Source organism: Ranitomeya imitator, chromosome 7, assembly GCF_032444005.1.
Source record: "Ranitomeya imitator isolate aRanImi1 chromosome 7, aRanImi1.pri, whole genome shotgun sequence".
In the NCBI taxonomy this organism is placed as follows: domain Eukaryota; kingdom Metazoa; phylum Chordata; class Amphibia; order Anura; family Dendrobatidae; genus Ranitomeya; species Ranitomeya imitator.
In genome coordinates this window covers 104,789,097-104,815,277 of record NC_091288.1, presented here as the reverse complement: position 1 = coordinate 104,815,277, position 26,181 = coordinate 104,789,097, and the positions used below count along the sequence as shown (strand labels likewise).

Sequence of the window (26,181 nt, the reverse complement as noted above, 5' to 3'; positions counted from 1 at the left end):
TGTTACTATAGTGTATGTAGTGTACCCCGATTCCCCACCTATGCTGAGAAAGAACTTACCAAAGTCGCCGTTTTCGCCTGTCAATCAGGCTGGTCAGGTCGGGAGGGCGTGTTCACAGCGCTGGTTCTTCCTCAGCTTTACGTTGGTGGCGTAGTGGTGTGCGCCTGTTGAAGTGACTAAGCCACTGTGGGCACGTGAACAAGCAGCGCGCGATCGGCGCTGTCATCCCTTTCGTCGGTGGGGGCGGCCATCTTCCTGGGGCCGCGCGTGCGCAGATCGAGTGCTCTGCTGCACGGGGCTTCAGGAAAATGGCCGCGGGATGCCGCGCGTGCGCATTAGAGATCGCGGTGGCCATTTTCCCAAAGCAGAGTTTGCTGTTGTAGGTAAACAGTGCGGCAATATGAACCTTAAGTGTGCTTGTGGCTAGACCTTTCTCTAGCCCATTTTGTAAGAACTCTAATACGGCTTTAAGCGGGATTCCTTCAGACACTTTAGAGCCTGAGGAAGAGAGGAACTTCTTCAAAATTTTACCATATTGTTTGGTGGTTGTTAATTTCCTACTTTTCAGGAGGGTTGATACTAAACCTTGAGAAAACCCTTTCTCTATCAGTAACCCCCTTTCAAATTCCAAGCTGTCATATGTAGCCTTGCTACTTGTGGATGTGTTACTGGTCCCTGGAATAGGAGATTGGGCAGATCTGGGAGTACCCAAGGATCAGATACGGACATTCTCCTGACCCAAGAAAACCAAATCCTTTTCGGCCAGAAGGGGGCTATTAATATTACTCGTGCCCTGTCCTCCCTTATCTTCCTCACAACTGCCGGTATCAAACGCCACAGGGTTCCCTGCTGGGTTTATGGAACAAAAGGTGGCCACTTTCCGATTTAGATTGTTCGCAAAGAGATCTATAACAGGAGTTCCCCATTTCTCAGTGATCTGATTGAATATGGATTGGTTCAGCTCCCATTCCCCTGGTCTTAGACGGAACAGACTTAGGTAGTCTGCCCTGAAATTGTCCACCCCTTTTATGTGAAGGGCCGACAAGGATGCTAGATTGTTCTCGCCTATCTGTAAGATCGAATGTGTTACTTCCATCAGTGGTTGAGAGTGGGTGCCTCCCTGATGGTTCAGGTAAGCCACTACCACTCTGTTGTCTGAAAATATTCTTACATGATGTGAGCGAAGGGGGTTCAGGAATTCTATAAGTGCGAATTTCACTGCTAGTAGCCCCTTCATATTGGAGGATACTGGTTTCAAGTCGTCTGACCATGTCCCCAGAGCCACTAGATCGTTTAGGTGAGCCCCCCAACCCATGGGACTCGCGTCTGTGGTTACCACTTCTGATATTGGGACTACCCATGGAATACCGCAGCCCAGATTGCTCTCCTTTGTCCACCAATCTAGTGAGAGGGTTGTGTTTGACGAGAAGGTGAACGGACTCTCTAAATTTCCTTTTAGAGAAATTTCCTCTACCAATATCTGTCATTGAAGTTCCCTCGTATGTGACTGGGCCCATTGGACCGCGGAAATGCAGGCTGTCATGGACCCCAGAAGAGACATTGCTTCTCGCAGCGATATAGAGGGGAGTTCTCTTGCCCGGGACACTAGCCCCACCATCTTTTGAATTTTCCTTTGGGGTAGGCGGTACTCTTGGGAGATGGAATCTAGCGTGATGCCCAGATATTCCTGAATCTGACTTGGTATTAACCTGGACTTTTCTAGATTTAGGAGCCAACCCAAGCTTTTTAAAGAGTCCATGACCATCTCCAGCTGATTTTTGCAATGCTGGGTAGAGTTGCCGATCACCAGGAAATCGTCTAAGTATGGGACGATTAGGGTGTTTTGTTTTTTCAGATGTGCCATGACTTCTGCTATCAGCTTGGTGAACACCCGCGGGGCTATCACAAGACCGAAAGGGAGAGCTGCAAACTGAAAATGCCTTACGACCCCCTCGATCTCCACCCTGAGGAATTTTTGGAGGTCTCTGTGAATGGGGACGTGGTAGTATGCGTCCTTTAAATCTGGTACTACCATGAAGCAACGCGGAAACAACATTTTGACCAATGTTTTTATTGTTTCTATTTTGAATGGTTCCACTATCAGGTGTTTAAGTTATTTAAATTGATAATTGTCCTGAAAGACCCGTCTGGTTTCTTCCTGAGAAAAACCAGAGTAGAACCCTTTCCCTTTTTCTTGGGGAGGGACTTCCAGAAGAACCCCTTTGTTTAGCAATATTGTGACTTCCTGTTCCAGAGCTATTCGCTCCTGCGGAGAAGATCTCTGAGATGTTATCAGGAAGGATGGCTAAGGAAAAGTGAGGAATTTGAACTTTAAGGTACCGTTACACTAAACGACTTACGAACTATCACGACCAGCCATACGACCTGGCCGTGATCGTTGGTAAGTCGTTGTGTGGTCGCTGGGGAGCTGCCACATAGACAGCTCTCTCCAGCGACCAACGATCAGGGGAACGACTTCGGCATCGTTGAAACTGTCTTCAACGATGCCGAAGTCCCCGGGTAACCAGGTTAAACATCGGGTTACTAAGTGCAGGGCCGCGCTTAGTAACCTGATATTTATCCTGGTTACCATTGTAAAAGTAAAAAAAAAAAAAAACACTACATACTCACATTCCGATGTCTGTCACGTCCCACGCCTTCAGCTTCCCGCACTGACTGTGTCAGCACCGGCCGTAAAGCAGAGCACAGCGGTGACGTCACCGCTGTGCTCTGCTTATGGCCGGCGCTGACAGTCAGTGCAGGGAAGCTGACGGCGGGGGAACGTGACAGACATCGGAATGTGAGTATGTACTGTTTTTTTTTTTTTTTACTTTTACAATGGTAACCAGGGTAAATATCGGGTTACTAAGCACGGCCCTGCGCTTAGTAACCCGATATTTACCCTGGTTACAAGTGAACACATCGCTGGATTGGCGTCACACACGCCGATCCAGCAATGACAGCGGGTGATCAGCGACCAAAAAAAAGGTCCTGATCATTCCCTAACGACCTCCCAGCAGGGGCCTGATCGTTGGTCGCTGTCACACATGAGATCGTTAGCGAGATCATTGCTACGTCACAAAAAGCGTGACGTTGCAATGATATCGTTAACGAAATCGTTATGTGTGAAGGTACCTTTAGTCCCGATCTTATCAAGTCTAGAATCCAGACGCTGCTGGTTATCTTTTCCCAGGCTGAGAAGAAGAGGGACAATCTTCCTCCCACCCGGGGCGAAAGTTCATTGTGAGGGTTTTTTTGTATCGGTGGCGCTCTTGTTGAATATAAACCCCTTATTTTTGTTCTTTTTGTCTTCCCACCTGTTCTGTGTTCTAGGGGTTTTTCTACGGTTAAATCTCTTATTCCGAAAGGGACATTTGTAAGATGGATATGCAAGGATGGGGAAGGACTTCTTTTTGTCCCCTGCCTTTTCCAGAATATCATCCAGAGTGGAGCCAAATAGGAATTCTCCTTCACAGGGAATATTACAAAGTTTTGATTTTGTTTGGAGGTCTCCAGGCCAACAATTGAGCCAGAGAGCTCTTCTGGCCGCATTGGAGAAAACTGCTGATCTGGCCGTCAGCCTGATGGAATTTGCTGATGCATTGGCCAGGAAAGCGGCTGCCCCTTTCATTACTGGTAAGGTATTTAATATGCTGTCTCTGGATGTTTTCCCCGTGAGTTGAGATTCTAGCTGGTCCAGCCACACCATCAGAGAGCAGGAAGTACAAGCAGCGGCCACTGCTGGTTTCAGTCCCCCTGCAGCTGCTTCCCAGGAACTTTTTAGAAAAGCATCCGCTTTTCTGTCCATGGGGTCCTTTAAGACCTCCATATCCTCAAAAGGTGTCACGCACGCGCCCAGACTGGTTGGCGCGGGCATACGGGGGTGTGGCCCCACTGGACCACAGACCAAACTTCCCTGGAAGGGGCGTAACTAAGTAGCTTCCTAGGTGTTCGCTGGAGCCTCTGATGGTGAGGTCAGACTTGTGCAATAGGAAGCTACCAGGTGCCACTCCAGGGTAATGTCTGGCTGTGGCTGCTGATCCCACTAAAGAACGGAGCGGGCACACTGGCTGACAGGCGGGCACGGCTGGGACACAGGCAGGCAGACGGGTACATCAGACACTGGCGGGCAGGCGGACACGACTGGCTCTCTGGTAGGCAGGCAGGTACGGCTGGAACATAGGAAGAACCGGTAGGGACCGGTCTGCAGGCAGGTATGTGAAACAGGTAGGAACCTGTTCAGACAGGAGGACTAAGTAACAAGTAGAGAAAGACCGCAAGAGCGGATGCAGAGCGAAAGCACAAGAGCTAGAACCAAGAACAGAAACGCAGGAGGCTGAGTACGAGTAGAAGGTGGAACTAAGAGAAGAGAAGAAGGCAAAGCCAAGGACGGAGCCGCAAGAGGCGGAGCCAAGAGCAGACGCTGGAGGCGGAGCCAAGAGCGGAGATGCTGGAGGCGGAGCCAAGAGCGGAGAAGCTGAAGGCGGAGCCAAGAGCGGAGACGCTGGAGGCGGAGCCAGGTAGAACCGCAAAGAGCGGAGCCACAGAGCAAAGCCACAGAGTGCGAAGCAAGGTCAGAGTGCAGAGCAGAGAGCAAAGCCACAGAGTGTAAAGCAAGGTCAGAGTGCAGAGCAAAGTTACAGAGAGCAGAGCTGAGGGAAAAGCTGAGACACAGAAGCACAGGTTGTGGTAGAACTGAGCAAAGAGAAGCAGAGCCACAGACAGTGGCGAACAGAGCAGAAAAGGCAAACCAAGACAGATATAAACAGACAGTGGAATAGCACTAGACTAAGACAGAGTCAGGAACGAGACAAGACACAGAGACAGACACAAGCCAGGGTATGATGCCCCTCTGGGTGGCAGACATAGGCCAGGGTACGAAGCCCCGCTGGGTGGCTACACAAGACAGAGACCAGGGTACTAAGCCCCACTGGGTGGCTACACAGGACTCAGACCAGGGTACAATGCCCCCCTGGGTGGCAGACAAAAGAGAGTAACCGAGACAGGACCTGGCACCTCAGCAGCTAAGAACTGACTGAGGGAGTAAGTTGCACAGGCCCAGAGCACAGGGTGGAGCTGCACTATATACAGGAGGCCTCTTGGTAATTGGTCAGGAACTGATTAGACAGATGCACTTGATTCCTATAAGAACCAGAGAGTTCAGGCGCCGGCCCCCTATACACATAGCCATGAAGCATGCACAGAGCAGAGACACAGAACATGGAGCTGGCATGAAACAGAAACCACATCATGGCCTGGAGCATGGGTAAGATTGTGTGAGAGATGCGAGGCCATGCCGTGATGCCAGCAGAGTTGTAACAAAAGGTAGGGCGAACTTTTTTGACGCCTTAGCAATGGCTACATCTGGTTTGGGAGCTTTTTCCCAGAAGCATGCTGGGTCCTCGAAAGGATATTTCCTTTTGGGAGTAAGCAAGGCCTTCCTTACAGGTTTTTTCCATTCTTTATTAATTAGAGCCTGTATTTTATCATTTAGTGGAAATACTCTTCTTTTTTTCTGCTCAAGCCCCCCAAACATGATGTCTTGGACTGTTTTTTTTTTGGGATGAGAATCAGTTAGTCTCATGGTGCTTATGACAGCCTTAACCAGAGAGTCCGTTTCTTCTAATGGGAAGCAACTACGCCAACCCTTCCCCCCCCCCCCCAAGAAGAGAATGATGATGAAGAACCCAAACTAATCTCCCCGCTATCTGTGTCACTGGAGTCAGAGATAGGGGATTTGTGTCTGATTTTCCTACGTTTTTTACCCTCGTGGAGAGATTTAAAGGTATCCTCCACCTGAGTTTTAATTAATGAATTGAGCTCTGTAGCGAACCCGGGAAGCCCTTCGCAGAGTGTTTGCTCTATACAAGATTTACACAATCTCTTTTCCCATGTGGTAGGTAGATCTTCTTTACAAAGCGCACAGATTCTGTGTTTGGACTTCCCTGAGCTTTTCTTTCCCAGAAGACAAGCAAGAGAAAAGAGTAGGCTCTATTAGCCGGAGCATTAAAGAGATCACTCACCACCTGGTGTACTCCTCAGTACCGGCTGTGGACGGTCCATATCCACTATGGGATGCTCCTTTGGTCCGGATGCAGCACTAGAATCCTCTCGGTGTGTTGCAGACTTTATCCGGAGTGCCATCTTGGAAGCCCCCACATGGAGATCTGAGGATTCTTCCTAGGAGCAGCAGCACTGCTACTGCTCCCCGCACACCCTAGAGACCTACTGATCCCAGCGGTGGCGCTTCGGGTGGCCCAGCCAGCCGAGGCAGGGAACCCCCGCTGCCTGAACCGGTCTGACTGGCCCCGGAATCCAACGATGATCTGAGGTGAGACTTACTGCAGGTTCCCGATAAAGGACAGGAAACCAAACTGATGCGGGAGAGAGGTACCACCTTTTTATCTGTAGGTTTCCTGTCCTTGGTGGGCGGATCCCCTCCCTCCGTGGTGCCGTCATGGGGGACAGAGAAAGGTTCAATATGGAATAAAAATGTATAATATATACCTTCAAGGGTCCGTTCCTCCAAGTACAGCGCACCCAGACGAAGGATTTATCAGAAACGCGCATCGGGGTGTTTTGGGGACACATGCACATATACCATATCCCCTATATTTGTGTACTTCCCGATTGGATCATTGTTTTTTCTATTTTTCACCTTATACTAGATTTAGTACATATCTTCCTTACACTTTTGCACTTTTTTTGCACATATATTGTTACCTGCTTATCTTTTTGCACATGTCCATACACATATATATTCTAACATATGTTCTTGTATGCACTGTTGTGCCCCATGGTTCGATTGATAATTTTTGATGATTTCCTCCATGAACTCTTTCTTTTATGTGTCCGACCCACCTGTGATATATATATATATATATATATATATAATATATCTTATATATTTTTGAAGTATATTATTTTATTGATCTCCAAGTACAGGCACACTTCATTAGTGCCATATTTTTTTGCCAAATAAAATTCAATAAAGGCATTTTATACTTCATTATGCTTTTGTAGTTTATTATAATTTTATTGAGATACATAGTCATTCTTTTCTTATCATTTATTATTTTGATTTCTACAATTAGGGTTCCTTGTTGTTTTCTCCGCTCTCCGAATCGTCTGCCATTCATCAATTATAGCGGTCACTGTTTTCCTTTATTTTGAATTTTTATATTCCTATTAAATTTGGTATTTTTATTGTATTTGGTAAGGAATTGGATTGCTACATTTTCTTTGTTAAATACCCTTAACCTGCAGATCAACCCCATATCTGCAAGTTAACAGTGTTATTTCTGGTGAGCGGTTCACTTTAAAATACACTGCTCAAAAAAATAAAGGGAACACTAAAATCCCACATCCTAGATATCACTGAATGAAATATTCCAGTTGAAAATCTTTATTAATTATATAGTGGAATGATTGAGAACATTAAAACTTAAAAGTGATCAATGTAAATCACAACTAATGTGCCATGGATATCTGGAGTTGGAATAATGCCCAAAATCAAAGTGGAAAATCAAATTGCAGGCTGATCCAACTTCAGTGGAAATGCCTCAAGACAAGGAAATGATGCTCAGTGGTGTGTGTGGCCTCCATGTGCCTGTAAGACCTCCCAACAATGCCTGGGCATGCTCCGGATGAGACGGCAGATGGTCTCCTGAGGGATCTCCTCCCAGACCTGGACTAAAGCATCTGCCAACTCCTGGACAGTCTGTGGTGCAACGTGATGTTGGTGGATGGAGCAAGACATGGTGTCCCAGATGTCTTCAATCGGATTCAGGTCTGGGGAACGGGCGAGCTAGTCCATAGCTTCAATGCCTTCATCTTGCAGGAACTGCTGACACACTCCAGCCACGAGGTCTGGCATGGTCCTGCATTAGGAGGAACTCAGGGCCAACAGCACCAGCATATGATCTCACAAGGGGTCTGAGGATCTCGTCTCGGTACCTATAACAGTCAGGCTACCTTTAGCAAGCACATGGAGGGCTGTAGGGCCCTCCAAAGAAATGCCACGACACACCATTACTGACCCTTCATGCTGAAGGATGTTGCAGGCAGCAGATCGCTCTCCACGGCATCTCCAGACTGTCACGTGCTCAGTGTGAACCTGCTTTCATATGTGAAGAGCACAGGGCGCCAGTGGCGAATTTGCCAATCCTGGTGTTCTGTAGCAAATGCCAAGCATCCTGTGCGGTGTTGGGCTGTGAGCACAACCAACATCTGTGGATGTCGGGCACTCAGACTATCCTCATGGAGTCGGTTTCTAACAGTTTGTGCAGACACGTGCACATTTGTGGCCTGCTGGAAGTCATTTTGCAGGGCTCTGGCAGTGCTCCTCCTGTTTCTCCATGCACAAAAGCTAAGGTAGCGGTCCTGCTGCTAGGATGTTGCTCCCCTCCACGTATCCTGGTGTACTGGCCTGTCTTCTGGTAGAGCCTCCAGCCTCTGGACACTACGCTGACAGACAAAGCAAATCTTCTTGCCACAGCTCGCATTGATGTGTCATCCTGGATGAGCTGCACTACCTGAGCTACTTGTGTGGGTTGTAGAGTCTGTCTCATGTTACGAGTGTGAAAGCACAACCAATATTCAAAAGTGACCAAAACATCAGCCAGAAAGCATTGGTACCGAGATGTGGTCTGTGGTCCCCACATGCAGAACCACTCCTTTATTGAGTGTGTCTTGATAATTGCCAATAATTTCCATCTGTTGTCTATTCCATTTACACAGCAGAATGTGAAATTGATTGTCCAACAGTGTTGCTTCCTAAGTGGACAGTTTGATTTCACAGAAGTTTGATTTATTTGGAGTTATATTCTATTGTTTTAGTGTTCCCTTTATTTTTTGAGCAGTGTATAATGCACCAACAAGAGACAAAAAAACAGCGTCAAAAACACGATAAAAACTCAATGAAAAAACGCAAGTAACCTACATTATATAATAGAGCAAAAATTCTACATCATCAAAAGCTCATTATGAGAAGTTCGCCTAAACGTCCAGGTAGTCCCGCTACCCATCTGCATAGGAGGAGTGCAGCTAAACGCAACAGTGGGAGTTGACCTAGAAAAGGCACAAATGGTTTATGTACCGTCTGCCCCTTCTCCATCACTACATAAAACAACACTAGAGAAGCACATACTTTTATAGTTGCAGGGGACCAAAGGTGCTTGGGTGACTAGTCGTACAGGTATGGCACTGGCAGCCAGGGCTGTGGAGTTGGTAAGCCAAACCTCCGACTCCTCAATTTACATGACACCAACTCCACAGCCCTGCTGGTACAGCTTCTCCCCACTCCCTGACAGTGACTGATAAGTCTCTGACTATACAGGCATGTAGGCAGATGCTTGTCAGTCACTGTCAATGGTATAATAAATGAACATTTAAATATACAAGCAAACGGAGCTCAGAAACTGAATCCTTAATCAGATTAGATTAGTGGTGTGAAAGTTTTATAGCCCACTATCCAAGTAAGATCAAAGGCCTGGTGCCCACAACTTCTTTGGAGCAGATTCCTCAGTTTTTGTACAGGAAAGAAATATATCTTGGTACCGTGTTAGCCAGTAGATAGAAAAATATTTAGAATTGAGAGTCCTCAGTGGTTGATACCTTTTAATGGCTGACTGAAAAGATGGTAACAAATTGCAAGCTTTCGAGACATAGCTTAGATAAGGATTGTTTTATTGTCCTGTGACTAGGGTCTCTGTTGTGATGACCCCTCATAGTCTGAGGGGCAAGTTCCTTAGTTGATGTAAAAAGACATAAATCCGTGCGACACATTCATTCCTGCATTGACTGTCAAAGGTCATCAGTTTATATTCCCAGACTCTTCTGTCTCTCTACGATTTGAAGCTACCTTTTAGCACAAGTAATTTCATGTCCATAATGTTATGATTTGGGAGACAGAAATGTATTGCCACAAAGCAAATATTGAGCTCCCTGTCCTCTCCAACAGCTGCAGGTACCTTTCCTTGCAACCAGAAAAAAAAAATGTAAAACCTGTCCATTTATGACCACGGACAAGATAAAGATCCCCAATTCACATCAAGACTACAAGATACCAGGTACTTTCAGCTGCATCACTTCTAATGTGGTGTACCTAATTATTTGTACTAAATGTCCAACTGGGGGTCTGTATGTGGGGGAGACAGGGCAGAAACTTAGAACAAGGATGAACTCTCATCGCCATACAATAAGAGAAAAAAGAATGGATCTACCTGTGGCAATACATTTCTGTCTCCCAAATCATAACATTATGGACATGAAATTACTTGTGCTAAAAAGTAGCTTCAAATCGCAGAGAGACAGAAGAGTCTGGGAATATAAACTGATGATGACCTTCGCACGGATTTATGTCTTTTTACATCAACTAAGGAACTTGCCCCTCAGACTATGAGGGGTCATCACAACAGAGACCATAATCACAGGACAATAAAACAATCCTTCTCTAAGAATTGGCCCAATATTTATGGACGTACAGTGCCTACAAGTAGTATTCAACCCCCTGCAGATTTAGCAGGTTTAATAAGATGCAAATAAGTTAGAGCCTTCAAACTTCAAACAAGAGCAGGATTTATTAACAGATGCATAAATCTTACAAACCAAAAAGTTTTGTTCCTCAGTTAAATTTTTATAAATTTTAAACATAAAAGTGTTGGGTCAATTATTATTCAACCCCTAGGTTTAATATTTTGTGGAATAACCTTTGTTTGCAATTACAGCTAATAATTGTCTTTTATAAGACCTGATCAGCCCGGCACAGGTCTCTGGAGTTATCTTGGCCCACTCCTCCATGCAGATCTTCTCCAAGTTATCTAGGTTCTTTGGGTGTCTCATGTGGACTTTAATCTTGAGCTCCTTCCACAAGTTTTCAATTGGGTTAAGGTCAGGAGACTGACTACGCCACTGCAACACCTTGATTTTTTGCCTCTTGAACCAGGCCTTGATTTTCTTGGCTGTGTGCTTTGGGTCGTTGTCTTGTTGGAAGATGAAATGACGACCCATCTTAAGATCCTTGATGGAGGAGCGGAGGTTCTTGGCCAAAATCTCCAGGTAGGCCGTGCTATCCATCTTCCCATGGATGCGGACCAGATGGCCAGGCCCCTTGGCTGAGAAACAGCCCCACAGCATGATACTGCCACCACCATGCTTGACTGTAGGGATGGTATTCTTGGGGTCGTATGCAGTGCCATCCAGTCTCCAAACGTCACTTGTGTGGTTGGCACCAAAGATCTCGATCTTGGTCTCATCAGACCAGAGAACCTTGAACCAGTCAGTCTCAGAGTCCTCCAAGTGATCATGAGCAAACTGTAGACGAGCCTTGACATGACGCTTTGAAAGTAAAGGTATCTTACGGGCTCGTCTGGAACGGAGACCATTGCGGTGGAGTACGTTACTTATGGTATTGACTGAAACCAATGTCCCCACTGCCATGAGATCTTCCCGGAGCTCCTTCCTTGTTGTCCTTGGGTTAGCCTTGACTCTTCGGACAAGCCTGCCTCGGCACGGGAGGAAACTTTCAAAGGCTGTCCAGGCCGTGGAAGGCTAACAGTAGTTCCATAAGCCTTCCACTTCCGGATGATGCTCCCAACAGTGGAGACAGGTAGGCCCAACTCCTTGGAAAGGGTTTTGTACCTCTTGCCAGCCTTGTGACCCTCCACGATCTTGTCTCTGATGGCCTTGGAATGCTCCTTTGTCTTTCCCATGTTGACCATGTATGAGTGCTGTTCACAAGTTTGGGGAGGGTCTTAAATAGTCAGAAAAGGCTGGAAAAAGAGATAATTAATCCAAACATGTGAAGCTCATTGTTCTTTGTGCCTGAACTACTTCTTAATACTCTAGGGGAACCAAACAGAATTCTGGTGGGTTGAGGGGTTGAATAATAAGGGTATGTTCACACGTTCAGGATTTCCATCCTTTTTTTTTCAGGACAGTTTTTTTTAAAAACTGCAGCTCTTGGCAGAAAACGCAGGTCCTTTTTTTGGTCCTTTCTTTGTCCTTTTTTGATGCGTTTTTTTATCCTTTTTTTATGCAGTTTTCTATGCAGAGACTGTGTTTCCTAGGAAGCTTTTTAGGGCTAAAATGGCTGAAAATACCCTAACCCTACCCCTATTCTAACCTTAGTGAAAAAAAAAAATTCTTAATTTTTTTATTGTCCCTACCAATGGGGGTGACAAAGTGGGGGGGGTGTCATTTACTATTTTTTTATTTTGATCACTGAGATATAACCTATCTCAGTGATCAAAATGCACTTTGGAGCGAATCTGCCGGCCGGCAGATTCGGCGAGCGCACTGCGCATGCGCCCGCCATTTTGCAAGATGGCGGCGCCCAGGGAGAAGACGGCCGGACGGACACCGGGACGCCGGGTAAGTATAAGGGGGGAGATTAGGGCACGGGGGGGCATCGGAGCACTGGGGGGGGCATCGGAGCACGGGGGGGCGGGATCGGAGCACGGGGGGGCAGCCACACTCCGCCCACGCACTTCCGCCCGCTCCCCCGCACTTCCTGCTGCAGCGGTTCTGCACATCAAATCGCAGTAAAACCCGCAGATATATTTTTGATCTGCGGGTTTTACTGCGATTTTGACCTCACAATGGAGGTCTATGGGTGCAGAACCGCTGCGGTTCAGGAAAAAGAAGTGACATGCTCCTTTTTTGCCGCAGCTATTCTGCGCGGCTTTTTAAACGAAATTACGGATCATGTGCACAGCAGTGACTGTTTTCCATAGGGTTACATTGTTATGTACCCTGCATGGAAAACAGCTGCGGAACCGCAGCGGCAAAACCGCTGCGGTTCCGCAGTAAAAAACGCACTGTGTGAACATGGCCTAAATGACCCTCTGAAAAGACTTTTCACAATTTAAAAAAAAAATTAACAAAGAAATAACATTCTTTTTTGCTGCAGTGCATTTCACACTTCCAGACTGATCTACAGTCCAAATGTCACAATGCCAAGTTAATTCCAAATGTGTAAACCTGCTAAATCTGCAGGGGGTTGAATACTACTTGTAGGCACTGTAACGGTTTATCACCCATGGTAATTCTGCTTCATGTCACCTGGCTTATCCATGGTTTTTCCCTTTTTTTTTCTTCTATACTATGTTGTGCATAAATGTGTGATTCTTCAGAATTTGTTTTAGTCTTTGCCTGATGAAGAGAGCTATGTAGTCTCGAAAGCTCGCAATTTGTTACCATCTTTTCAGTCAGTCATTAAAAGGTACTGAGGACTCTCAATTCTAAATATTTTTGAGTTTTTGTAGTGAGTCATAAATCTTTCTAGCAAATTAAGTTCTATGTAGATGGAATCAAAGACTTTAATTTAAAGCTTGTATTCCCAAACCCTTTTTTTTGTTGACCTAAGAAGAAGTCAACATCATTTATTCTATTTTTCTTAGCCATTAAAAAGTATCATAAGTTCATAACTACAAGATTATCTTGTTTCTCACACAGAGCAATGCAAGAAAACAGGTTAAAAAAAAAACCTACTGAAATTTTTTTTATTAGCCATGCCGCAATTAAAAATAAGCAAAAGAAGTGTCAGATATCTATAAATATTTGTGACATAATGGGGAACAAATTTGTAAACGTATTTTAGTATTCTCTAGCTGAGTGTTTATTTAACCCCTTAACAATTCTAGGATTAGTAATGGATAGGGGACTTACTGACACCTCTCCATTACTAAGGCGGCTTGATGTCACCTTACAATACAAAGATGACATCAACTCCACAAATATTACCCCACTTGCCACCACTACTGGGCAGTGGGAAGAGAGAGGCCAAGTGCCGCAATTGGCACTTCTTAGAGGCTATAAACATCAGCCCCCAGTTGTTGGCTTTCCCTCTCTGGAGAGGAAAATTGCATGGGAGCCCACACCATTTTTTTTTTTTAAACAGAAATTGCGTTTATGGCCGGGGTCACATTTGCGAGAAACTCGCAAGAGTCTCGCACCTCAATGCCCAACACTGCCGCCGGCACTCGGAACCAGAGTGTGCAGCTGCATGTATTTCTATGCAGCTGAATGCTCCGGTCCGAGTGCCGGCGGCAGTGCCGGGTATTGAGGTGCGAGACTCGTGCAAGTTTATCGCAAGTGTGACCCCGGCCTAAAGCAGATATTGTGTGTCTATTTAACTCTTTATGTACCATTTCATTATGTTTATTACTAAACATCGGGCTTGGTATTATCTATCTCTCTATACACCTATCTACCGTATTTTTCGCTTTGGAAGACGCTCCGGATTATAAGACACCCCAAATTTGAGAAAAATAGGAAAAAGCTTTTTTTTAAAATAAATAAATAAATGGTGGTACTTCTTAAAATCCATGTGTCTTATTGCTTACCGGGGTGGTGGCTGCGGTGAAACGGGGTCCCAGGGCCGCTGTTGGAGGCAGGAACGGAGCATTGCTGCAGGCTGCGATGAGGGTGTGTGCAGGTGTCCTGTGCTGCGGGGGAAGCTCTGCCGACATTTTGTGAAAGGCCAGAGCCCCCCCTGGCCGTTCGACCATGCTTTCCTGTGCGGTGGACTTCGGGAAAATTGCCGCCGGGAGGCAGCGCATGTACAGATGGAGATCTCGGCACCAAGATCTCGGGAGATGATATTTCAGCGCCGAGATCTCATCTCTCGAGATCTTGGTCCTGACTCCTGACATCTCCATCTGCGATGCCTCCCAGCAGTCATTTTCCCGAAGTCCACCACACAGGAAAGCATGGGCAAACAACCAGGGGGGGGTACGCCTCTGGCTCTTCACGAAATGTCGACAGAGCCCCCCCCCCAGCAGCAGCAGACGCCCTGGGCAGCGGCGTCGGACACTCCCTCATCCCAGCCTGCAACGGTATCGGTAAGTGGTATATCCGCATTGTAAAACGCACCCCCTTCCCCCCCAAAAAAAAAAAAAAAAAAATTGGGGGGGAAATAAGTGCGTCTTTCAAAGCGAAAAATAAGGTATCCATCGATCTATTTATCTGTGTGTAAACATTATTCTTCAATTGAGCATGTAAAAGAGGAGGTTGGACGAGGAAATGACATCACAATTCTTTTTTTTTGTTAAACAATATCTTTATTTAGATTACAAAAACGCAAACAAATGCACATGAAAAAAAAAACGCATGAAAATCCGCATCAAAAACGCATCAAATCTGTGCAGATTTTAAAGCACATTTTCTGCCAAGAGGGGAAGAATCTGCACAGAAAATTCCACAGGCAAATCTGCAACGTTTGCACATACCCTAAAAGGTTAACACACTTGCAAAGCAAAGAGCATAAAATTTAAACATGCAATGATAAAAGTGGCCAAATTGAAAATTTGATTAAATTCCTTACCAAAGAAAGTTAATAAAAGTTTTAATAAGCTACGTTCACCAAAATTATACCACTGACAAATACAACTAATCCTCCCATAGAACGGTGACCGCTCAATACAGGGAGAAGATGCAGCGGTGGAAGAAGCAGGTACCGCGCCAGAAGTAGGTGAGTATACGGGGAGGGGAGCGCTGCGCGATATTTACCGCTCCTCGTTCCGGTGCGGCTCAGTCTTCAGCGTCCTCTGGCTGTGACGCTCAGGTCAGAAGGCGCGGTGACGTGGTCAGTGCTCGCCCTCTGCTGAACGTGAGTGCTGAAGACGGAGCCGCACCGGAACGAGGAGCAGGCAACTATTGAAAGTGCCGGGGGTCCTGAGCGAAGAGAGGCGAGTATGTGATTTTTTTTTTTTCATCGCAGCAAAAGCATATGGGGCAAGTGACTGTACGGAGCATCTTATAGGGCCATAACGTTTGTGCAGCACTATATGGGGCAAGTGACTGTACGGAGCATCTTATGGGGCCATAACGCTTGTGCAGCACTATATGGGGCAAGTGACTGTACGGAGCATCTTATGGGGCCATAACGCTTGTGCAGCACTATATGGGGCAAGTGACTGTACGGAGCATCTTATGGGGCCATAACGCTTGTGCAGCATTATATGGGGCAAGTGACTGTACGGAGCATCTTATGGGCCATAACGCTTGTGCAGCACTATATGGGGCAAGTGACTGTACGGAGCATCTTATGGGGCCATAACGCTTGTGCAGCACTATATGGGGCAAGTGACTGTACGGAGCATCTTATGGGGCCATAACGCTTGTGCAGCACTATATGGGGCAAGTGACTGTACGGAGCATCTTATGGGGCCATAACGCTTGTGCAGCATTATATGGGGCAAGTGACTGTACGGAGCATCTTATGGGCCATAACGCTTGTGCAGCACTATATGGGGCAAGTGACTGTACGGAGCATCTTATGGGGCCATAACGCTTGTGCAGCATTATATGGGGCAAGTGACTGTACGGAGCATCTTATGGGCCATAACGCTTGTGCAGCACTATATGGGGCAAGTGACTGTACGGAGCATCTTATGGGCCATAATGTTTGTGCAGCACTATATGGGGCAAGTGACTGTACGGAGCATCTTATGGGGTCATAATGCTTGTGCAGCATTATATGGGGCAAGTGACTGTATGGAGCAACCTATGGGGCCATAATGCTTGTGCAGCATATGGGGCAAGTGACTGTACGGAGCATCTTATGGGGCCATAACGTTTGTGCAGCACTATATAGGGCAAACATTTCTATGGAGCATCTTATGGGGCCATAATGCTTGTGCAGCATATGGGGCAAGTGACTGTACGGAGCATCTTATGGGGCCATAACGCTTGTGCAGCATTATATGGGGCAAGTGACTGTACGGAGCATCTTATGGGCCATAACGCTTGTGCAGCACTATATGGGGCAAGTGACTGTACGGAGCATCTTATGGGGCCATAACGCTTGTGCAGCATTATATGGGGCAAGTGACTGTACGGAGCATCTTATGGGCCATAACGCTTGTGCAGCACTATATGGGGCAAGTGACTGTACGGAGCATCTTATGGGCCATAATGTTTGTGCAGCACTATATGGGGCAAATATCTCTATGGAGCATCTTATGGGGCCCTTATTACCCTTTATGCAGGATTGTATGGGGCATATTTTAATATGGAGCATCTAATGGGGCCCATCAAACTTTATGGAGCATTATATGGGGCTCCTGATTCAATATGGATATTCAAAAACACTTAACCTACTGATGTCTCAATTAATTTTACTTTTATTGGCATCTATTTTTACTTTTTAAATTTGCCGGTAGCTGCTGCATTTTCCACCCTAGGCTTATATTCGAGTCATTACGTTTTCCCAGTTTTTTCTGGCAAAATTAGGGGGGGGGGGGGGGTCGGCTTATACTCGAGTATATACGGTAGTCTGCCTTTTACAGCTTTAGTGATGTGTATTAGTAAGAAATCCCATATACCTTCTGCAGGTAAAACTTTGGCCGCTGTTCCACTTGCAACTGCAATGCGAGAAACTCGCGCCAGTCTCTCGCCTCAATACCCGGCACTGCCGCCGGCGGTTTGGACAGGAGCATTCAGCTGCATAGAAATACATGCAGCCGCACACTCCGGTCCCGAGTGCCGGGTATTGAGGAGAGTTTCTCGCATTGCAGTTGCAAGTGGGACACCACCTGCCTTTTTGTGCAAATTGAGCTTATGACACCTTTCATACAGGCTTATACAAAAATTGGTCCTTTATTATTTCATCATCATTATTGCATTGTTAGTAGCTACACAATTACATCATCTATCTACTATATAATTGTCGAAGGGTCACTTCCGTCTTTCTGTCTGTCCTTCTGTCTGTCACGGATATTCATTGGTCGCGGCCTCTGTCTGTCATGGAATCCAAGTCGCTGATTGGTCGTGGCAAAAAGCCTACGACCAATCAGCGACGGGGCGCTGTCTGGCGGCAACATGGCCGCTCCTTCCTCCGCGCAGTCAGTACCCGCTCCATACTCCCCTCCAGTCAGCCCTCACACAGGGTTAATGGCAGCGCTAACGGACCGCGTTATGCCGCGGTTTAACGCACTCCATTAACGCTGCTATTAACCCTGTGTGACCAACTTTTTTACTATTGATGCTGCCTATGCAGCCTCAATAGTAAAAAGATCTAATGTTAAAAATATTTAAAAATTTTTAAAAAAAAAACATCATATACTCACATTCTGGCGCCTTTCCTGCTCCTCGCGACCGCTCCATGCAAGTGGCAGGTTCCGGTGGCAAGGATGGTATGCGACAAGGACCTGCCATGACGTCACGGTCATGTGACCGCGACGTCATCACAGGTCCTGCGCCCATACCAACCCTGGGACTGGAAGCTGCCGCATGCACCGCACACAGGGCCAGAACTTCAACAGAGGGTGAGTATATGTTTTTTTTTAATTTTAAGTCTGTATACTACATGGCTCTGTGTTGTATACTCCGTCGCTGTGCAATATACTACGTGACTGGCAATATACTACGCGGGCTGGGCAATATACGTGACTAGGCAATATACTACGCGGGCTGGGCAATATACTACGTGGCTCTGTGCTGTATACTCCGTCGCTGTGCAATATACATGACTGGGCAATATACTACGCGGGCTGGGCAATATACTACGCGGACATGCATACTCTAGAATACCCGATGCGTTAGAAGCGGGCCACCATCTAGTTTAGTATATTGAGCCTTCAGTATTCTATCAATATAGAGTGACGAATCAAAACGCCACTTCTGCTCCGATGATAATTCTAATTACAGTTGCATCACCTACTTTTATAAATGCTCTGTGTAAGGCTGGTTTCACATTTGCGGTTTTTTTTTTTGCGTTTTTGTGCAAAAAAAACGCATGCGTTTTTTTCTATACTTAACATTAAAAATGCGGTTTTTTTTGCATGCGTTTTGACAACGCATGCGCTTTTTTCCTTCATGCGTTGTGTTGCAGAAATGCAACATGTAGTAATTTTTAGCGGCGTTTTTTTGCCGCAAAAAAACTTATTGATGTCTATGTAAACGCATGCGTTTTTAAGCACATGCGTTTTTATAGAAAAACACAAGAATACACACTGATAAGCCACAACCCTAACCCTAAGGGTTAGGATCCCTAGGGTTAGAGTTTGTGTTAGGGTTAGAGTTTGTGTTTTAGGGTTAGAGTTTGTGTTTTAGGGTTAGGATCCCTAGGATTACTAGGGATCCTAACCCTAGGTATTTCTGTTTATAGTGGGTTTTCTAGCTGATTTTGATGATTGGCAGCGGTCACACACTTCTCATCATGCGTTTCAAAAATGCAAACGCAGGAAAAAACGCATGTAAACGCGTCAAAACGCCGCGTTTGTGTTAAAACATGCAAAATCACATGCGCCTTAAAAACGCAGCGTTTAAACGTGTTTTTTCACCAACTGCGTTTGCATTTAAAACGCTGCGTTTTTAAACGCAAATGTGAAACCAGCCTAAGCTATCCAGTTTTAAGATTTCTTAGCATATTACACCACTAAAAGGAGGAAGAAGTGAATGGACCACCACCAGTATAATCCTTTATTCAAAAAAAAAAAAAAAACAATTTTTATTAAGCAGCTCTTAAAATAGACAATAAGAATCAAAAACTACTTAACACCAGAAAAAGCAGGGGCAGAATGAGAATTTATTGTTTTAGCTATCAAATTGAACTTCAAATAAACTGAGCAACTGTGGAGACCCTCAATCCCTTGGAGTATGGCTCTCCTTACTCTTCTATTAACCCATTACTTGCCAAATTAGCAATTTTCATTTATTTTTTTATTGACAGATTTTTAATGATTTGGGTCCTAATGAATCAGAAACATAATTTGCCAAATTTTTACAAGTACGGATTTTTCAGAAAAGGGAGTCCCAATATTCCATTAAAAATGCAAGATTTCCTGTTTTGAAAACATTCATTTTACAAACAGAAAACAATGGACCTAATTATAAAAATTATAAAATCTTAGTTGCTAAAAGCAAAAGATTAGGCGTCCCAAAAAAGGACATTGGTAGATAATAGGTTATGGCTTTAGCTTTTAGTGTAATCTTATTGATGGGCCACAATTTTTTTTTAAGAATCATGCAAAAGGCATTTGCATAAAATCTCAAACAGAAATAATGCTGTTTTTTAATTATTTGAGGCTGCTTGCTTTGATTAGACTTGTTTATAGTCATCTCTTCCATATGGGTTTACATTTTTATATCCATGTTTGGTTGGCTAGCACTTTTTTCCCTTGCTGCTAATGGTATGCATTTTCTGCACTGTCAATGACACATATACTTCTTTACTTACATATATTACATTCAGCTTTTTTTCTGTATCTTGGCACCTTGGCTCAATGTGCACATTGCACTTTTTTTAAATTTGCCACCAAGTCATTTGACTACACTTTAAAGGGAACCTGTCACCCCCAAAATCGAAGATTAGCTGCGGCCACTGGCATCAGGGGCTTATCTACAGCATTCTGGAATGCTGTAGATAAGTCCCCCCCCCCGATGTATCCTGAAAGAGGTTATATTATACTCACCCAGGGGCGGTCCGGGTCCGATGGGCATCGCGGTCCGACGCCTCCCAACTTCTTACGATGACGTCCTCTTGTCTTCACGTCGTAGATCCGGCGTACTTTGTCTGCCCTGTTGAGGGCAGAGCAAAGTACTGCAGTGGGCAGGTGCCGGGAAAGGTCAGAGAGGTACGAATGCTGTAGATAAGCCCCTGATGCCAGCGGCCGCAGCTCATCTTCGATTTTTGGGGTGACAGGTTTCATTTAATACATTGACTTACTAGTTCACTGAATTTCTGCACTTTGCATTTTATTGGTAGAACACTAGGGTGGAACATTGAAAGGTCACCAGCATCATAATTCAACCCACACAGGGTATATTCAATCAAGAAAGAATGGGACCAAAGGAAGGACCATATTGGACCACAGCATTCAAATTGACAAAAACCAACAGAAAGAAAGGCAATAGCCGAAACGCGCGTCGGAGGGGGGGGGGCACGGGGGGAGACAGGGTTGAGGTGCCAGTCTACGCCAAGACCTTTTCCATATTGACCGGTATGTATAGCAGCTGTATTCACTATGTATGCATCTTTTTACACAATCTTTTGGACCCATGTATCTAGTACAGGTACATATACTTTATTAACTTACATAGTTACCTTGATCTCTTTTGATACCTGTTCTGGTTTCAATATGGATGTACTTATATTATAGGCACCTGTCCCCTGTTCATGAAGGTGCGTGCTGAGTTTAGCACGGGGTTTATTTCCCCCTGTCGTTTTTAAATCTGGTATTATTATCAATAAAGTTTGTTCTCTATATTTACTTTTCTGTTGGTTTTTGCATTAGATTGGTAACATTCTGCCCCTGTTTGTTTTGGTGTCCAGTAGTCTTTGATTCCTATTGTCTATTTTAAGAGATATACTTAATAAAAATTAGTTAAAGAAAAAAAAAAAAAAAAAAAGGATTATACTCTCTGGTGGCGGTCTATTCACTTCCTCCTTTTAGTGGTGTAATGTATGAGTACTTTTGTCCTTATGGGACTTGGGACTTGTGTGCTAAATTTCTTAGCATATTGACAACGTTTTCTATAGGTTTTTTCAGAAATGCCTTGCTATTGCGTTAACAAAGTGGATAGAGTTGGGCTCCACACACATGCTGCAATAGATGTGCATCACATCTTACCCAGTGGTTGCATGGGAAGAGGCAATCTATGTCTTTCGCAGCCCGAATGATCTGGAAAACCAACTGATCACACTACTAGTGATGAGCGAGTATACTCCTTGCTCGGGTTTTCTAGAGCACGCTCGGGTGACCTCTGAGTATTTATGACTGCCCAGAGATTTAGCTTTCATCGTGGCAGCTGAATGATTTACAGCTACTAGCCTGCTTGATTACATGTGGGGATTCCCTAGCAACCCCCACATGTACTCAGCCTGGGTAGTAGCTGTAAATCATTCAGCTGCCATGATGAAAACTAAATCTCTGAGCAGTCAAATACTCGGAGGTCACCCAAGCAATGAGTACACTCGCTCATCACTACACACTACCAATTACTATTTCTGCACGGTGCCCTCCACACCCCCACTAGGAAAGGAGTTTCAAGGAGGAAGAAGTGTCCAAAACATTCTATCTGCAATACACCCAGTACCTCATACAGAAGAACTGACGGTTCCAAAAGCACCAGAAACATTTTCAGTTTAGTTAAGTGAGGAAGAGGGAGATTAGTGACATGAAGAGTCTTCCTCTCATGACCCAGACTTTCTGTTAGCAACCTCAACTGAACCACACCTCATAACACAAAGTGAACTGAATAATCTTGTAGAGATTTGGCCAAGAATAAAGGTACCGTCACATTTAGCGACGCTGCAGCAATATAGACAACGATGCTGATCGCTGCAGCGTCGCTGTTTGGTCGCTGGAGAGCTGTCACACAGACCGCTCTCCAGCGACCAACGATGCCGAAGTCCCGGGGTAACCAGGGTAAACATCGGGTTACTAAGCGCAGGGCTGACATTCCTGTCACGTCCCCCAGCGTCAGCTTCACTGCACTGTGTAAGCGCCGGCCGGAAAGCAGAGTGGTGACGTCACCGCTGTGCTCTGCTTTACGGCCGGCGCTGACACTGGGGGACGTAGGGAAGCTGACGCTGGGGAACGTGACAGGAATGTAAGTATGTAGTGTTTTTTTTTTTTACTTTTACAATGGTAACCAGGGTAAACATCGGGCTACTAAGCGCGGCCCTGCGCTTAGTAACCCGATGTTTACCCTGGTTACCAGTGAAGACATCGCTGGATCAGCGTCACACACGCCGATTCAGCGATGTCAGCGGGTGATCCAGCGACGAAATAAAGTTCTGGACTTTCAGCAACGACCAGCGATGTCACAGCAGGATCCTGATCGCTGCTGCGTGTCAAACACAACAATATCGCTATCCAGGACGCTGCAACGTCACGGATCGCTATCGCTCTAAAGTCGCTAAATGTGACGGTACCTTAAGGCTGAGCTCTGAGGTTCCAGGCTACAGCAGTGGAATCTCCCAGCGGGTGATGTTCGAATTTCTTTGTCCCACAACCGTAATAAAGATCTTGTCCAATACTTCTTCATGGAGGGAGATCTTGTGGCATGCAACATCTAAAGTTTAATGGAAGCTCTGAACTAAAGTCATAATCCAGAGGATTGGAGGCTCTTCATCGATTTGCCCAAAAGCTGTCTTGCTGCATAATGGCTAAGCACTACTTTCAATTCCAGTTGGTTATGCAGTCCACATGAAAAAAAACTAACATGAAACAGCTGTTGAGGTGCCTTAACTATGACCAACATTTGTGGCCCCTATGTGGCGACTTAAAGGTGATTGCTCTCTTACCTGGGTCTTCAGGGTGGATACACAAAGTACTGCTACTTTCTGTGTGACTGGGAAAGTCTCTGCAATAAAAGAGACTGACCTCTCAGACATTCACTTCAGCCAGGGAGTAGCAATGTCCTGCATCCAGCACTTGTTATGCCACATGAGATTGTAACCACCAATGTATATCATGTTCGGCCAAATGAGGACATTTCTAAAGGCAATGGATATAAATGCAAAAGCATCCAACTAGCTCATTGATAAATGTCCAAGTTTTGATCAAATCAAAGATAAAGCAAGGAATCTTACTGAACCTCAGATTCTAAAGCTTCTTCAAGATGAGGAGTTTCACCGTTTTTAAGGAAAAGGATGTGTGGGAAGCATTTGCAATAGTGGCAACAATTTTTGGGGGAAATTCAAAACGCAGATAACTAAGCTTTGGTGTAAAATATCAAAACATATGGATCTTGGCTGTAACATCTATTAAAAAGTCACTTAGTACATTGGCATCCAAACTCTTTCCCACCAAACTATGGCGCAGTAAGTGACGAGCACGGTGAAAGGTTTCACCAAAATGTTGCAGTTCTGGAGAAAAAAGCTGAACGATAATGGAATCCATCAATACTTGCAAATTACTTTTGGACAATTGTAAGATGATCCGACGCAGGAGTACAAGAGACAAGCAAAAAAGAATTGTCACTGAACGAGGACCAAATTTTACAATGAAATTTCTGCAACTGTTTATCATTCGCAATAGTGTTCAGACAGGTTTTAGTTATGTGGATTGTTGCCATCTTTCCTCTAAATAAAGATCAGAATATTGTCAAAATATTTTGCATCTACATATTTGCAAAAATAAAAATGTTTCAAAGCACTGACACATGTCTTAATATGTAGCAGTAAAAGAAAAACTAATATAAGAAACAAGAGCCAACTAAAAGTTTTCATTGTGAGATTTGAATTCAGGATGTCAAAATCATTAAGAAATAGCTCCTTTGGTTACTGAACCTGACATATTTGGGAAATAAATAGAAAGGTATCACGATATTGTTTCTGTGTACAGAGAACGAGCATCGCTCACTGTGCATAGATGGTTAGTCGGCCTGTATAAGGATAGGGTCACAAGACAGTAAAAGAAAACAGTCTTATTTCATACAGAAAAGTGGGACAATTTTGTTCTCACTTGTCATCTATGTGGAATCTGTATTTCTACCTCAGCAACCATCATTCCTAAGACTATAGACTTGAATGGGTCTTCAGAGTCTGCCTCATTGGTAGTGATGGGAGTTTGCCATTAACTACTCAAGTACACCAGACGTTTTCTATTTGAGTACTTCATCAATACTAGTCATTAGCCTATGCTATAAAATTAAAAAAAAAATCAGAAAGCACTAGTCCCGATTTATACACTTGTGTGCACAAGCCCTAATACGTAGTAAACAATCGCAGATGAGTTTCAATGTAGACAATTGGTGGACGTCTAATTGCCTAGATGGGCTCGTCTATGGTTACACTGAGGACGATGCACAGTTTTGCTATGGAAACAACCATCTTTTCAGAAAATTGTGGCAAAAAAAAAAAACTTTTGTGAACACGGTCAAAGATGAACTATAAGACACTGTAGAAACTCAAAGTGGAAGGGTTTCAGATTGTTGTTAGACCTGACGTCTCTCCGCTCCTCCACGCCATCATATACCGTAAGGTACAGTTCGTGCGCTAACGTTTCTATTAGACCTTGGAGGCCCTGGGCAATGGTGGCAGGGGCCACACAGACAGCGCCGAGGACTGCACTCTTCGGATCAGCCATATCGCACACATGTCACCGCTCCACCTCCAGGTGATGTGACAAGAATCGCACATGACAACAGAAACAGACACTACAACACATTTATTGAGGTCTACAAGGAACAAGGCGCTAGGGTCCCCATCACAGCTATGGGGGCAGCAGATCACCAGGGGCAGCAGATCGCCAGGGGCAGATTCTGGGGAGCCCTGATCTTACGACGCCACAAAGAAGACATGCAAAACCAGAGCTGCCCAAACCTTGCCCTGGCAATCTGCGGAGGGGCCGCACATGGCCCTGCGTGCACGGAGGTGAAGGCGGGAGAGCAGGGCAGACATTGTGTGGGGGCCGGGACCCCGCTGCTCCTGACCCCGTGTCTGCCCTGTGCAGCGCCGGCTGCTCTCAGCGGCCGCCATTATCCTTTGTTCCGCGGCTCTCTGGCCGTCCTCCCGCACTCGGGCCTCCATGGCCGCAGTCCGCACACACAGCGGCCGCACGTGAAGCATCGGGGCAGGAACCCAACAAATGCGGGGAGAAGGCTCCGGAGCGTCCCCGAGCTCCGTGTGTGTGCGCCTGTGTGTGAGGAGAGCCCGCGGCTGCGGCCTGCCTGCTCCACGTCTCTCCTCCAGCCTCTCCCTCTCCTCCTCCTTCCTCTTACCGGGTTACACTGCCTCTCCTCCGTCACTGCTTTCGTTCGCGGCTGGGATCTCGCTGGGCTTTTTTTATTCTCTTCCCCACCACGTAACACACCGCGTCAAACTACACCTCCGCCGCGTCACTGTGCTGCTCGCTCCTCTCTGCTTCCTCGGCTGCTGCTTTTTTTTTTTCTTTTTTTTTTTCCCAGACTGTGTCGGGCGCGGCATTGTGCGGCCAGCCCTACTCCGGCAAGGCGCTGGCCACGCCCCAGCAGGCAAACAGCCAACCAGCGGAGAGGGGGCGGTTTCTAGGTCGTATTGTCCCTCCCAATTTCTCCTCGCCACTCATCCTGCGCATGTGTGCGGGTCCCGGAAGTGTCGGTCTCCCGCTCGCTGAGTGTCGGGTGTTGGCGCTGTGGAGTTCTTGGTGAGGGGCGATGGGGTGAGTGCGTGCGCGGACATCCTGCAGGTCCCGAGACGCCTCAGGGTGGGATGTAATGACTGGTGTGCAGCAGTGAGCCCCGCAGGAC

The 26,181-nt window shown here is 45.8% G+C and overlaps 1 protein-coding gene across 2 annotated transcripts in view; it reads right to left on the bottom strand.

The window, feature by feature from the left end:
• CREB1 (cAMP responsive element binding protein 1) overlaps positions 1 to 25,907 on the bottom strand; it is a 152,191-nt gene extending 126,284 nt beyond the window's left edge. The window contains exon 1 of one of the 2 annotated variants that reach the window (XM_069733704.1): positions 25,675 to 25,907. The gene's annotated coding sequence lies outside the window, so the exon portion shown is untranslated. The remainder of the gene's footprint in view (positions 1 to 25,674) is intronic. The other variant, XM_069733703.1, reaches the window with a different exon arrangement.
• Between the last annotated feature and the right edge of the window lie 274 nt (positions 25,908 to 26,181).